The following is a 12,131-nucleotide window of genomic DNA, read 5'->3' as shown; positions in this document are numbered from 1 at the left end:
AAAAAAAAAATATATATATATATATATATATATATATATATATATATATATATATAAAATTATATATATAAAACACCTGGTAAAGTATAACACCAAGACCAAGTCAATGAATGAACAATAATAATATAACACAAAAATAACTAAAGTTGCAACATGAGTGAGAAATCAATAATATTAACACCTCGTGATGAATGTGTAAACTGGTATCGTGATACCGGCTCTAAAAGCCTAAAAAAAACAGGCTACAAAGATAAAAAAAACTGAAACAGAAAAAAAACAGTAGGGATTTAAATGTAAAACCGTAAAAGTGCAACATGAAAGTCCACATATGATGTGAAAGATGGGAAGGAAATTCCAAAAGTGAGTGTGTCTCCACTCCACAGTGCTGCAATCCAAATGTCCACCACACCTCAGTGACGTGATTCCACTCCCTTGTGAATTTCAAACTCACCAGCTGTTAAGGCCTCCCACTCTTGTGTTTGGCCGGCAAAAGCCTCAACCCACTCTTATGGGGGTTAACAAGCGAACAATGATATCCACCTCTATGTAATCCGGGCACTCTCCTTGGGATGGTATTTCACATAAGAGATAAGAAGAAATGCTCCAATAGTGTGATAACGTTTAAAAAGGATTTATTCAAAACTAAAACCAATGCTAATACACTCACATGGTAGATAAAATCAATGGGCAGATCAATTCATAACAGCCAGATAACATCACAATAAAACATGCAGCAAACACTGACTCAGCAACACACGGCCACAGCGGACCCAGGGAGCATGAACGCTGATGATCGTCTTACCAGCCCGCAGCAGACGGTCCTCCATGCTCCTCCACTGACCCTCGCTCTGTGCCCGTCACTCCTTCCTCTAACACACATGTAGGATTGCCATGTAGCCACGCCCCGACATGTTTCGTCACTGGGACTTAATCATGGGGTTAATAGGGGCTAGTGCCACTATTTCATCTCTATTCTAGGGGTAAATTCAGATTTTTTATTCACAGTTTTTAAAGTGGCAGCTTTTCATTTTATTTCTCACCATTTAGAGCGCAGTGGTGGTAGGACGGGTCTGGGCAGTTTATACTTGTTCACCTACAGTTTTCAAGATTTTTTCATGCAATTATCGCTAGTGGCTAGTATAGCCGCTAGCAATAATCACTGTCTTCTCCTGGAGGTGACGACTCCCCCCCACTCTCGCCAAGAGAATACAATGGCTCAGCCGAAGGGATTCCCCTGTCAACACTGTCTGTGGTTGCAGGAAAGAAATTTTCTCTGTGCATAGGCTTCTTTACCCTTTTAAATAGAATTAGCAGACAAAGAGTCTGACCATTTTATTCTGCCACAAGCTTCCTGTTAATGTGTAAATGAACTTGCTCTCTGCTTTCAGTTTTTTGTTCAACTCTGTGGTTGAGTGAAAAAAACTGACCCATGTATGGCCAGCTTTAGTTGCTGGGGGCCCAGAAGTCAAAGTGATCAGTACGTGTGTTCTTGTAGCATTTATTTTAAAGGGGACATTTTATGATGCATACCTAAAGGAGGCACTAATGATAGCAGTATCCATTAGTTTCAGGGTTTACTACAAAAAAAAAAAAAACTTTCTGCAAAAATAGTAGGATTAGAGTGGGCTACCACAGACCGGGACTCCAGTTCCATGCATTTATTCGAATGATAGATTCCCTTTAACATGCTTTATATAATTTGCACCTGCAGCTTAATTCTCAGCAGCATGGCCTTCTGTTTTGAGACCCATGAGCTCAGTGACAGATTGCATGTTACACAATTTGCTTTAGTGCAAAATGCAATGGTGGAGTAATCCATAGCAATGATCGTATTTTCTTTTTTTTTCTTATTAGATCAGTTAAGAGATCATATTTGTTATTGCTGTGAGCATTTTGCAAGTAACTTTGAAATATAAGCTAAGGTATGTGTACTTAATTACGTGTTGTACTGAACATCAAATATTCCAGTACATGTTTGGGTTTTCTTGTAGTTTTTCCTCTCTGATCAAATAACTCTTTAGCAGAACACAAATAACTTAAATATCAGAAAAGAGGTGGGGGCATCGCTGAGGATTAAAAAAATTGTGGGCTCAACTATTACAGAAAAGCAGAATAAATGTATACCCCAGTGTTATATCTAAAGGAGGACTGTTCCTATTTAGGTTACGCATGTACGTACGTAAGTACATTGCTACAGTTTTGTGGTAGCATATAATGGTGGCATGATGGCAAATGAGCACTACACCCCTTAGTATCCTCCACTGAATGAATCACAATGCAATTATAGCTTCCTGGGCATTTAGTTCTCGTATCATTCTGATGTTTTTTCAAGTTTTTTTTTTTTTCAGCTAAAAGCACAAGAGTACATCTATATAGTGTAATATGTATGACACATAATTGTTAACATTCCCTGCAGCATTTTGGATGTCAGTGTTAATCGCTATATAATTGCTTGGGTAGAAATAATTGCTAAATTATCAAACAGAAATAACTACTACAGTGTCAGACATTTTTTGCTGTTTAAGCAAAAAGATAAACTTTTGTGTTTTTTTTACATGTCATGTATGTTAAAATCTTTAGAATTTATTCTTTAAAGCTAAGCTCTGACTGGAAAGAGCCAGAATAGTTAGAATAAGGTTACCATTCATCCTTGTTTCCTAAAGACAGTCCCTGCGAAGTAGGCATCCCCAGGTTTGTCTTTTGGAAACCAGGAGCCGGGCACCATGAAGTAAACATCACAGTGTGCGCAGGCCCCAATTAATGTAACACTGTGAAAGCATTAATCCAAAATAGAGCCACTAGAGCAGCCTCCGCGTACGCACAAATGAATGTTGTCGCTAACAGTTATAAACCTTTGCCCACTGTATTAGGTCTATGCCTATTAGTGGTGGTGACTGATCTAATACCCACCAAATCTTCCAAATGTGGAAACCAATAATAAAACATTGCATGTAGCTTTTTGTCTTTTTTCAATTAATGCAGTAGATCCAGAGCTAGAGTGGTGGACAAAGCCCTTATTCTTTCCACCATGGGCTGACCATGCTGTGCGGAATGAGCCAAATTATTCATTTTCACTGATTGATAACATTGGCCTTGGGTGCCAGGAGCTTCAAAGAGACCAGCACCATCACAGTACAAACCATGGAAGGGGGTATGTCAGCAAGAGAGAGTGTGCCAAAGCGTCTCTGTGATAAACATTTGCAGGCACGCTCACTGCAGATGGGAACAGAATGAAGGTATCTCTGTCCGAACTCCACATCAGCCATGGACAGTAAAGAGTTATGCAGAGGAAGTGGGTGTTAGTGCTCTCCTCCTTTTCTCCAATGATCATTCACTGACCAATCATATGCAGAGGATTGTTAAGAGAACTGCTACACTAACACATGTGAATAATGTCAGTCATCAATAGAAATGCCCACAAATTAGGCTTATGGCAGGGGAGAAGCAGGCAGGCAAGTAAAGAATTGACTACCTGCACAATTGTTCAGAGTTATTTTGAGGAAGCAAGGACGGGTATTTCTAAATAAATCCATAAACTGTCATTTAATTTTTCAAAGCTAATGTGACTTAATTGGCGCACAGATGTGAATGCAATATCATGTGTTGTGTTGGACAAAAATAGTTCAAGTATGCTTTTTAGTGCATTAAGACCCATTCAAAATGTGGGTTAACAAGTATGCTAATGAACACGCAAAGTTGTAAATAAAAAAAAATTCAGCTGACACAAGTATGAATAGATGTTATAGAAATTATAGTGTAGTACTTCCTACCTGCTGTGGCAACACCATTAACTGGGCTTTGATTTGAGGGAATAGATTGTGTTTCTGTACTGTACCTTTTTTCTTTTTTATACATCATGGGACACAGAGTCAGGCTAATATTCATTACCTGCTGGGTTATACTTCATCATTAGGTGAATGGACACTGGTAGACCAAAGGTCTTCAGATAGGAAGTGATCCCCCTATATAACCCCTCTCATACAGGAAGCACTTCAGTTTTTTACCAGTGTCTGCAAGGTGGATGGCATGGTTTGTTTGAGCTCTCTGAGCTCCAGGTCTCTAGTCCCACAAACTGTTCCAAAAATTGACCGATTGGATCCATTTAACACAGGCTTTTATGCTTAGATAAATGGTACCTGAGCCTCGCAAAGAAGACTTAAGATCCTGCGAGGTTTGCCTGTAACGTTGCCTCCGGGCGAAGGACCCTGCGGAGTGAAAATCCTGGACACTACAGTGCTAAGGCATTTCCTGCAGGGTGCTGTACAGGACCCTAAACATGAAAGGGTACCCCGTCCTTGAAGGTCCTAGTGACAGGAACCCTCCATGAAGGGTGAAGATTGGGCCCATAGTTTCTAAGTGGCCCTGCGCCTGTACGGGTAAGTGAAACCCCTTTATTTTATTATTGTGGGGTGTCCCAGTGATTGTTACAATCAGTCAAGCTAAAGGCTGGACACCTGTGTGCGGTGACCATATGGCGGAGTTCTGGGCTAGCTGTGGGTGTTTGCAAAGTGTTTTTGCTTGTGCCTGGCTGTTTTTTACCTGTATGATGGCGCATTATGGTGCGCCATTTTGCCTAGGTTCGCCATGGCGCACGTACGTTTGCAAGAGCACTGCTGGGCTCAGCAGTTTGTTTGGTGGCCATGGCGCACGCGGCTTCACCCGCACATGTGCAGCAGCCTTTATCTGGGCGCACGAAAATTTGCGTCTTACGCGAATACAGTCACGCTCATTCGCACACACGCATAGAACATTCCGGCGCACACCCAGCTTATTTAAGCTGCGCAGGCCAAGCATGTGGTGCTTCGAGAAAACAGCTGGGGGACACAGAGCAGACTCTGAACAAACACTTACAGTGGTTCATTTTTCCTTACCCGGGTCACCTTAATCACCAGGTGTTGCTTGGCAGGTTAAGGGTGCTAACAGGATTGTTGCATAGGGGCTTGGTGAGCCCTATTAAAGGGTCTCCCTTCTGAGGTGTTTTAATTACACCCAAGTACTCTTTGTTTGCAGGCATTGAATGTCTTCCAAAAAAAGGAGCGGGACTAACACCACAGGGAAGGGCACACCTATGTCATCAGTAGTTCCTGATTAACCTAGTTAACAGTAGTTCCTGATTAACCTATCCCTAGTGTTGTATCCCCTGAAAGACCAGAGGCTCCCGGGCAATCTGAGCCGCTGCGCCTATCTGGTATTGTGCCTACAGTCAACGCTGCTATTTCACCCTTTATCACTAAGGATGAACTGTCCTCAGCCCTAGCTGGGGGAGAGCACAGGATTGCCAGCATGATTGCCTCCATCTCGCAGGGTGGCAGGAAGCGTGACAGATCCCCCTCCCTGGAGTCTCCTCATCTGGAGCAGGAGTGGGTTGAGGAGCTTAGAGCTCATGATTCGGTTAAGTCTGCTTCCGAGCAATCTGGACAAGAAGATATCCACTCGATGTCTGCCTATCAGTCGCAGAGGTTTTTGATCCTCATTTTGGACCTAAGATCCCTGAACAAGTATCTTTTGATGCAGTCCTTTTGGATGAATCTGTCCGCTCAGTAGTAACCTCAGTCCAGAGGGGAGACTTTTTAGCCTCCATTGATATAAAGGACGCGTACCTACACATACCTATCTTTCAGCCTCATCAGAGGTTCCTACGTTTTGCAGTAGAGGAACGTCATTTTCAGTTTGTGGCTCTACCCTTCGGACTTGCTACAGCTCCCCGGGTGTTCACAAAGGTCCTAGCACCAGTACTGGGTCGCTTAAGGGCCCAAGGGATCCTGGTGCTCGGGTATCTGGTAGACATGTGCATTCGTTTTCGTCCAAATGCATTTTCGTCCGACTTTCGGGTATTTTTGTTATCGTTTTAATAAACAATAACGAACGTGCAGAATCCAAAAACGGAAAGATCTGACATAAACAAATGCTTTATTTTCATTTTCGTTGCGACAACAGTTCAATATAGATAGGAGATTCGACATGACGCTGACAATAGCGATCTGTGTCCATCGAGCCTGTGGTCGAATGTGCCTAACCTTGGCTCTATTAGTCCAAGATTATTCTACATAGAGAGAAAAGATTCGACATTATAGAGACAATAGCAAAAAAGGTTGAATATGCCTGACCTAACTCTGTTAGTCCAAGATTATTTGACATAGAGAGAAAAGATTCGACATGAAGATTCGACAAAGCAGTCGCTGCGAGCAGACATTTATGGTCAAATGCTCCGCCCATAGGCTATAGAAGAATTCTAATGTTGGTTGACTAGTAATTTTACCATAGCTTGTAGGCGGAACATTCGACCGGAAATGTTCGATTGCGGCGTCGTACAGTTTAGCTGCTCCGTTGAATCTTCTTAGAACATTCGACAGACACCATAAGCCTTCAATGACAGATTCGACCTTAATTATTTTAGATTTTCGAACTAATGCATTTTTTAACGAAACAAAATAAATAACGGATTTCGGGAGTAACTAAATAAATTTTTTTTTCGAACGAAAAAGAAATTCTGAAACAAAATATTTCAGTGTGCACATGTCTAGTATCTGGACGACCTCCTACTCAGAGATCACTCAGTACAGGCTCTAGCATAATATACACAGTGAGGTATTTGAAAAGCTTAGGCTGATTCCTAAATACCGAAAAGTCAGCCTTGAGACCAGCTCAAAGTCTAAGATATTTAGGTCTGATTCTAAACACGGTCCAAGCAAGAGTATTCTTGCCACCCATTAGGATCTGTGCCCTGAAAGATCAGGTGTGTTAGATAAGGGGCACCAGATAACCCTCCATTCAGCTCTGCGTGAGCCTTCTAGGGAGGATGGTATCCTCCTTCGAGGCAGTGCCCTATGCCCAGTTCCATTCCAGGCCTTTACAACAGGACATCTTGTTGGCTTGGAACAGAGAAAGAAAAGCCCTGGATTTTCCAATGTGCTTATCTCCTCAGGCATGCTTAAACTTAAACTGGTGGTTGCAGGACCTGAACCTGCAAAAGGGAAAATCCTTTCTCCCGGTAACTTGGAGAGTACTGACTACAGATGTCAGTCTCTCAGGCTGGGGAGCGAGTCTAAATGGGCTCACAGCTCAGGGAAAGTGGTCAGGGACAGAGCAGACCCTGCTCATCAACATCCTAGAATTACGGGCAGTACCTCCACCCTCTGGACGGTGGAGCTTCAGGACTGCCCCATCAGGGTTCAGTCCGACAATGCCACGGCAGTGGCCTATATAAACCACCAAGATGGTACCAGGAGTCGTTCAGCTCTGAAGGAGGTGAACTACATGCTAGCCTGGGCAGAGGAACATGTGCCAATTATATCGGCAGTCCATATCCCAGGAATAGAGAACTGGAAGGCAGATTATCTCAGCCGCCAGCAGATCTGCCCGGGGAATGGTCCCTACACCCAGAGGTGTTCCAGGAAATTTGGAAAACGTTGGGGATGGGCAGAGGTCGACCTACTGGCATCCAGGTTCAACAACAAGCTACAGCAGTTTGTGTCTCGAACAAAAGATCTTCTGGCAATTGTAGCAGATGTTCTGATAGTTCCATGGAGCCAGTACTCCCTGGTTTATGTTTTCCCTCTGATCCCTCTCCTTCCACATTTGTTGCGCTAGATTCAGAGAGAGGGGATTCCAGTCATTCTGGTGGCACCAGCCTGGCCCAGAAGGCCCTGGTTCCCAGAGATTGTGAAACTGACAATAGACGGCCATGGACGCTTCCACATCACCCCGATCTACTGTCTCAAGGTCCTATATTCCACCCCAATTTACAGTCTCTAAATTTTACAGCATGGCTATTGAAGCCAGGGTGTTAAAGGACCAGTGGTGTTTACTCTAGGGAATGCTAAAGAAGCTGTCACTAGGACGATTTATCATAAAGTCTGGAAGACTTACATTGCTTGTGTGTGAAGCCAGAAAATGGCATCCTCATAAATATGTGATTGGGAGAATTCTCTCTTTTCTACAGTCAGCTGTGGAAATCAAATTGGCTTTGAGTGCAATCAGAGTTCAAGTTTCGGCCCTATCAGTATTCGTCCAAAGGCCTTTAGCCTCCTATTCACTGATCCGAACCTTTCTGCAAGGGGCAAGTCACTTGCTTCCCCCCATTAGGTCACCTATGTGGCCTTGGAACTTGAACTTGGTGCTGTCTGTTTTACAGAAACAACCATTTGAACCTATTATGGAAATTCCATTAGACTTGCTGTCACGCAAGCTTGCCTTCCTGATGGCTATCACCTCAGCTAGAAGGGTGTCGGAGTTGGCGGCCCTTTCATGCAAGGAACCGTACTTGATCCTTCACCATGACAGAGTCGTGTTACGACCTGTTCCATTCTTTTTGCCAAAAGTGGTGTCAGCCTTTCATTTAAATGAGGACATTATTTAGCTTCTTTTTTCTCTCAGCCTCATTCGGTGGAAGAGAGACGACTGCATTCTTTGGACGTTGTCCGGGAAGTCAAGGTTTATTTGTATAGATCTGCCGAGATCCGAAGATCAGACTCTTTTTTTGTTTTACCAAAAGGACCCAAGAAGGGGCAGGTAGCTTCCACAGCTTCCATTGCCAATTGGGTCCGTCAATTGATCATTCAGGCCTACGGTCTGAAGCATAAAGCTCCTCCCTTTAGGGTGAGAGCTCATTCTACCAGGGGTGTAGGAACCTCCTGGGCTTTTCACCATCAAGTATCTGTGGCTCAGATTTGTAAGGCTGCTACCTGGTCTTCAGTGCATACGTTCACAAAATGTTATCAAGTGGATGTTCGAGCAGCCGAGGATTCGGCTTTTGGCCGCAGTGTACTGCGGGCTGCCGTATCAGTTCTGATGGCTATTGTTTGGCAGGGTGTCTCCCTCCACATAAGGCTATTGCTCTGGGACGTCCCAGCAGGTAATGAATATTAGCCTGACTCTGTGTCCCATAATGTATGAAAAAGAAAACAGGATTTTTACGTCATACTTACCTCTAAAATCCTTTTCTTTGAGTACATCATGGGACACAGAGATCCCTCCCCTCTTTTTTGAAGATTCAGTGCTTGCTACAAAACTGAAGTGCTTCCTGTATGGGGGGGTTATATAGGGGATCACTTCGTGTCTGAAGACCTTTGGTCTACCAGTGTCCATTTGCCTAATGACGAAGTATAACCCAGCAGGTAATGAATATTAGCCTGACTCTGTGTCCCGTGATGTACTCAAAGAAAAGGACTCTACAGGTAAGTATGACCTAAAAATCCTATTTTTAGCACTATTTTACAGCTATAATGAGCTGTAAAGAGTAGAATGGAGCAGTTCAGAAATACTGAAGTGTGTGAAGTGTCTTGACATACTTCATCTATACTGTAATCCTCTGGAGTAACAATTCAAATTATAAGTCGTGGTGTTTTCAGACATCTGCCTTATAGGCATAGGGAAAAACAAGAGTCATCACAAAGTGCAGTATCTATTCCAGTCTGCAATTACAGAAATGTGATCTGTGATCATTCATGTATACATTCACTGCTTTGTAACATAAACTTCTGTACTTTCACAAACACCAGTGGAACACATTTTATCTAAAATTATCTTACTTTATCTTAAAAAACGCTAAGGGTTTTAAAAGCAGCAGGCCTAAGTGGGCAATTTGGCAGTTCTGGCTAATTACAGAAGCCAGGTCTGCATCTTCCATTAAGCACAGTAGGCAAATGGCTGTAGGCAGGCAAAGAAAAGAAGAGGCTTTTCCCTTTATAGTCGTCAACCAAGCTTTTTTTTCCCACTATCAATAGAAATACAGTCACTTCATATAAGAATTTTTTAATATATTGTCACATTACTCTAAGCAATGTCTACAATAATGTGTGGAAATCATCTGTGTAAAAGAGGATATCCTAGCAGAGAGGAATTGTTGTTGGGTAACAGAAGTTGTGCGCCTACAAGCTCCAGCCATGAAAAATCCAGCCCTTCCAAGAAGGAATGGTGTCTGGATTTTTCTACGCTTTGATTGCCTGCTTTGCTTCAAAACCTCCTTGGTTTAATAGAATAGGACAGCAGCCTACATATTTCCTGAACTTACTGCGGGAATTCCAATTCAGTTATTGTCTATTAGACATAGCGGAGTTCGGGGTGCTATATATAACATATCTGCTTTTGTTTCCTAGTACGGCGCTGCAATGTCCTCGATAGTGTATGCACTTTGCAGACATCTTTAAAAATCAAAAACACTTGCTATAAGCAATATGGTGGCTTTATGAAAAGAGCAAAAATGCATTCTTATGATACACAGAACAGCAGATAAAAATATTCATTTCTTATGAGTGCATTCCAGATGTAAGATACATTTATAGTTAGAAGACTGAACTCTCCAGAAATGAAGTTTTGTTGCTGAAAAGCTAAAAGCTATTTTTACAGAGTACAAATCAGTATCATCATCATATAAAATAATGCCTGACTCTACAACAAGCTAGTCGGACCATTTTAGAGAAACCACTGCTTTCACAGAAGGGACAGGCAATGTTACTCAAGCTGTGGCTGATTGTTAAAGAGTTTGAACAACATTTGTGTTAATGCACATAGAATGAATTTAGCTGATTTAAAATGAAAGTTGTGCTTCAGCCATACTTTGGCTTTGTGAATTTATAAAGGTCTGAGATGAATACAGATATCTTTATAATTTACAACAGGGGTGTACTATTCCTTATAATAAAATAGTATAACCATGCAGGTTATCGGGAGAAGGGTCTAAAAGCATCAAAAAGCCCTTCAACTGAATCAGCGCATAGCACAGTAAAAAGTATTCACAAGTCTCATTCTAACACAGATTCCAAAAATAGGAGGATTCTTCTTCTTTAAGGACAGTGAAATTCAGTTCATGTCCTTATGTTCCATCAGCCAGATGTACATCCAGAATTGTTGGTGTATAGTGCAAATATAGAGTAGTATTATAGAGTCATTTATTCCAAACTGCATAAGCTTTTTCAGGCCATCATCATTGCAGTGTATGAACGCCATGGCTTCTAAAGAGTAGGACTTGGCACCCTACAAGACAGTATACCTATACAAGTTATGGTGAGAAAGGACTAAAAACAGCGTTTTGATCGAATTGAAGAATACTAAACCCTGCAATGAGAATAAACCTTTCATTTTTGAGATTTGTCATGGAGTCAGACATGAATATCTTCTGTTTTAAGAGGGCTTTACAACATTATGAATATATTTGCTGTGAGGGCTTTTTAATTCTATTAGTAGTTTTTAGTACATGAAACACACTGCTGGCCAACAAGAATGGGCAAGCCCTGCAGGACTTTGGGGTTGATTTACTAAAACTGGAGAGTGCAAAATCTGGTGCAGCTGTGCATAGTAGTCAATCAGCTTCTAAATTCAGCTTGTTCAGTTAAAGGCTAAGTTCACCTTTTGTTCATTTTTTTTCTTTTAAACTCCAGCTCCCCTATGTGCCAATATAGCATTAATGTACTTATTTTGCAAAAATAAAACTGCTTTCCATTCAATCTTCATAGGCTTACCTCACCCTCTTCATGGCTGTTTAAACACACTGCTTGATTACTTCTGCCTTACTTCTTAGACAGACTTTAGGTCATGACACAGGAAAGAGTTTACCAGCTGAGGGTAGATGATGCAGGGTGTGTGCTATTGAGGTCAGCTTGTCAACTCATCTCTGTGTTATAACCTAAAGTCTGTCCAGGAAGTAAGGCAGAAGTAATTGAGCAGTGTGTTTAAATAGCTATGAAGACACTGAGGTAAGTCTGTGTAGAATTAATGGAAAGCTGTTTTATTTTTGCAAAATAAGTACATTAATTCTAACCTGGAAGCTGATCGGTTTCTATGCAGAGCTGCATCAGATTTTGCACTCTCCAGTTTTAGCAAACCGACCCCAGTATGTTTTCTTTTTTTTTTTTTTTTTGGTAGAACTTCACTTAAAGCATAGTTTTTAGTTTTAGAATCAAGAATAGAACCTATTCTCTCCTTTTGTCAGTGTCCCTATTTGAGGTAGATTTTACTTCCTGTGACCAAAGTTTTCAGGATGTATAGGGAAATCTCCCCAACAGTGGGAAAAAAAAGACATGCTAATTTTAGAGTCCCACTTCAGTATAATCTAAAACAACATTGTTAGCATTCAAATGAGTTGGAATTAAAAGTTTGCAACTCTCTTTCTTTGAAGCTTCCAATCAACAAGA

At 41.7% G+C, this 12,131-nt stretch overlaps 1 protein-coding gene across 6 annotated transcripts in view; it reads left to right on the top strand.

The window, feature by feature from the left end:
• Positions 1–12,131, top strand: part of INPP4B (inositol polyphosphate-4-phosphatase type II B) — a 936,630-nt gene that overhangs the window by 748,146 nt on the left and 176,353 nt on the right. The window lies entirely within an intron of this gene.

Source organism: Aquarana catesbeiana, linkage group LG01 (assembly GCF_042186555.1).
Source record: "Aquarana catesbeiana isolate 2022-GZ linkage group LG01, ASM4218655v1, whole genome shotgun sequence".
NCBI lineage: Eukaryota > Metazoa > Chordata > Amphibia > Anura > Ranidae > Aquarana > Aquarana catesbeiana.
The sequence above is the reverse complement of the archived record's forward strand: the minus strand, read 5'-3'. Positions and strand labels throughout refer to the sequence as shown.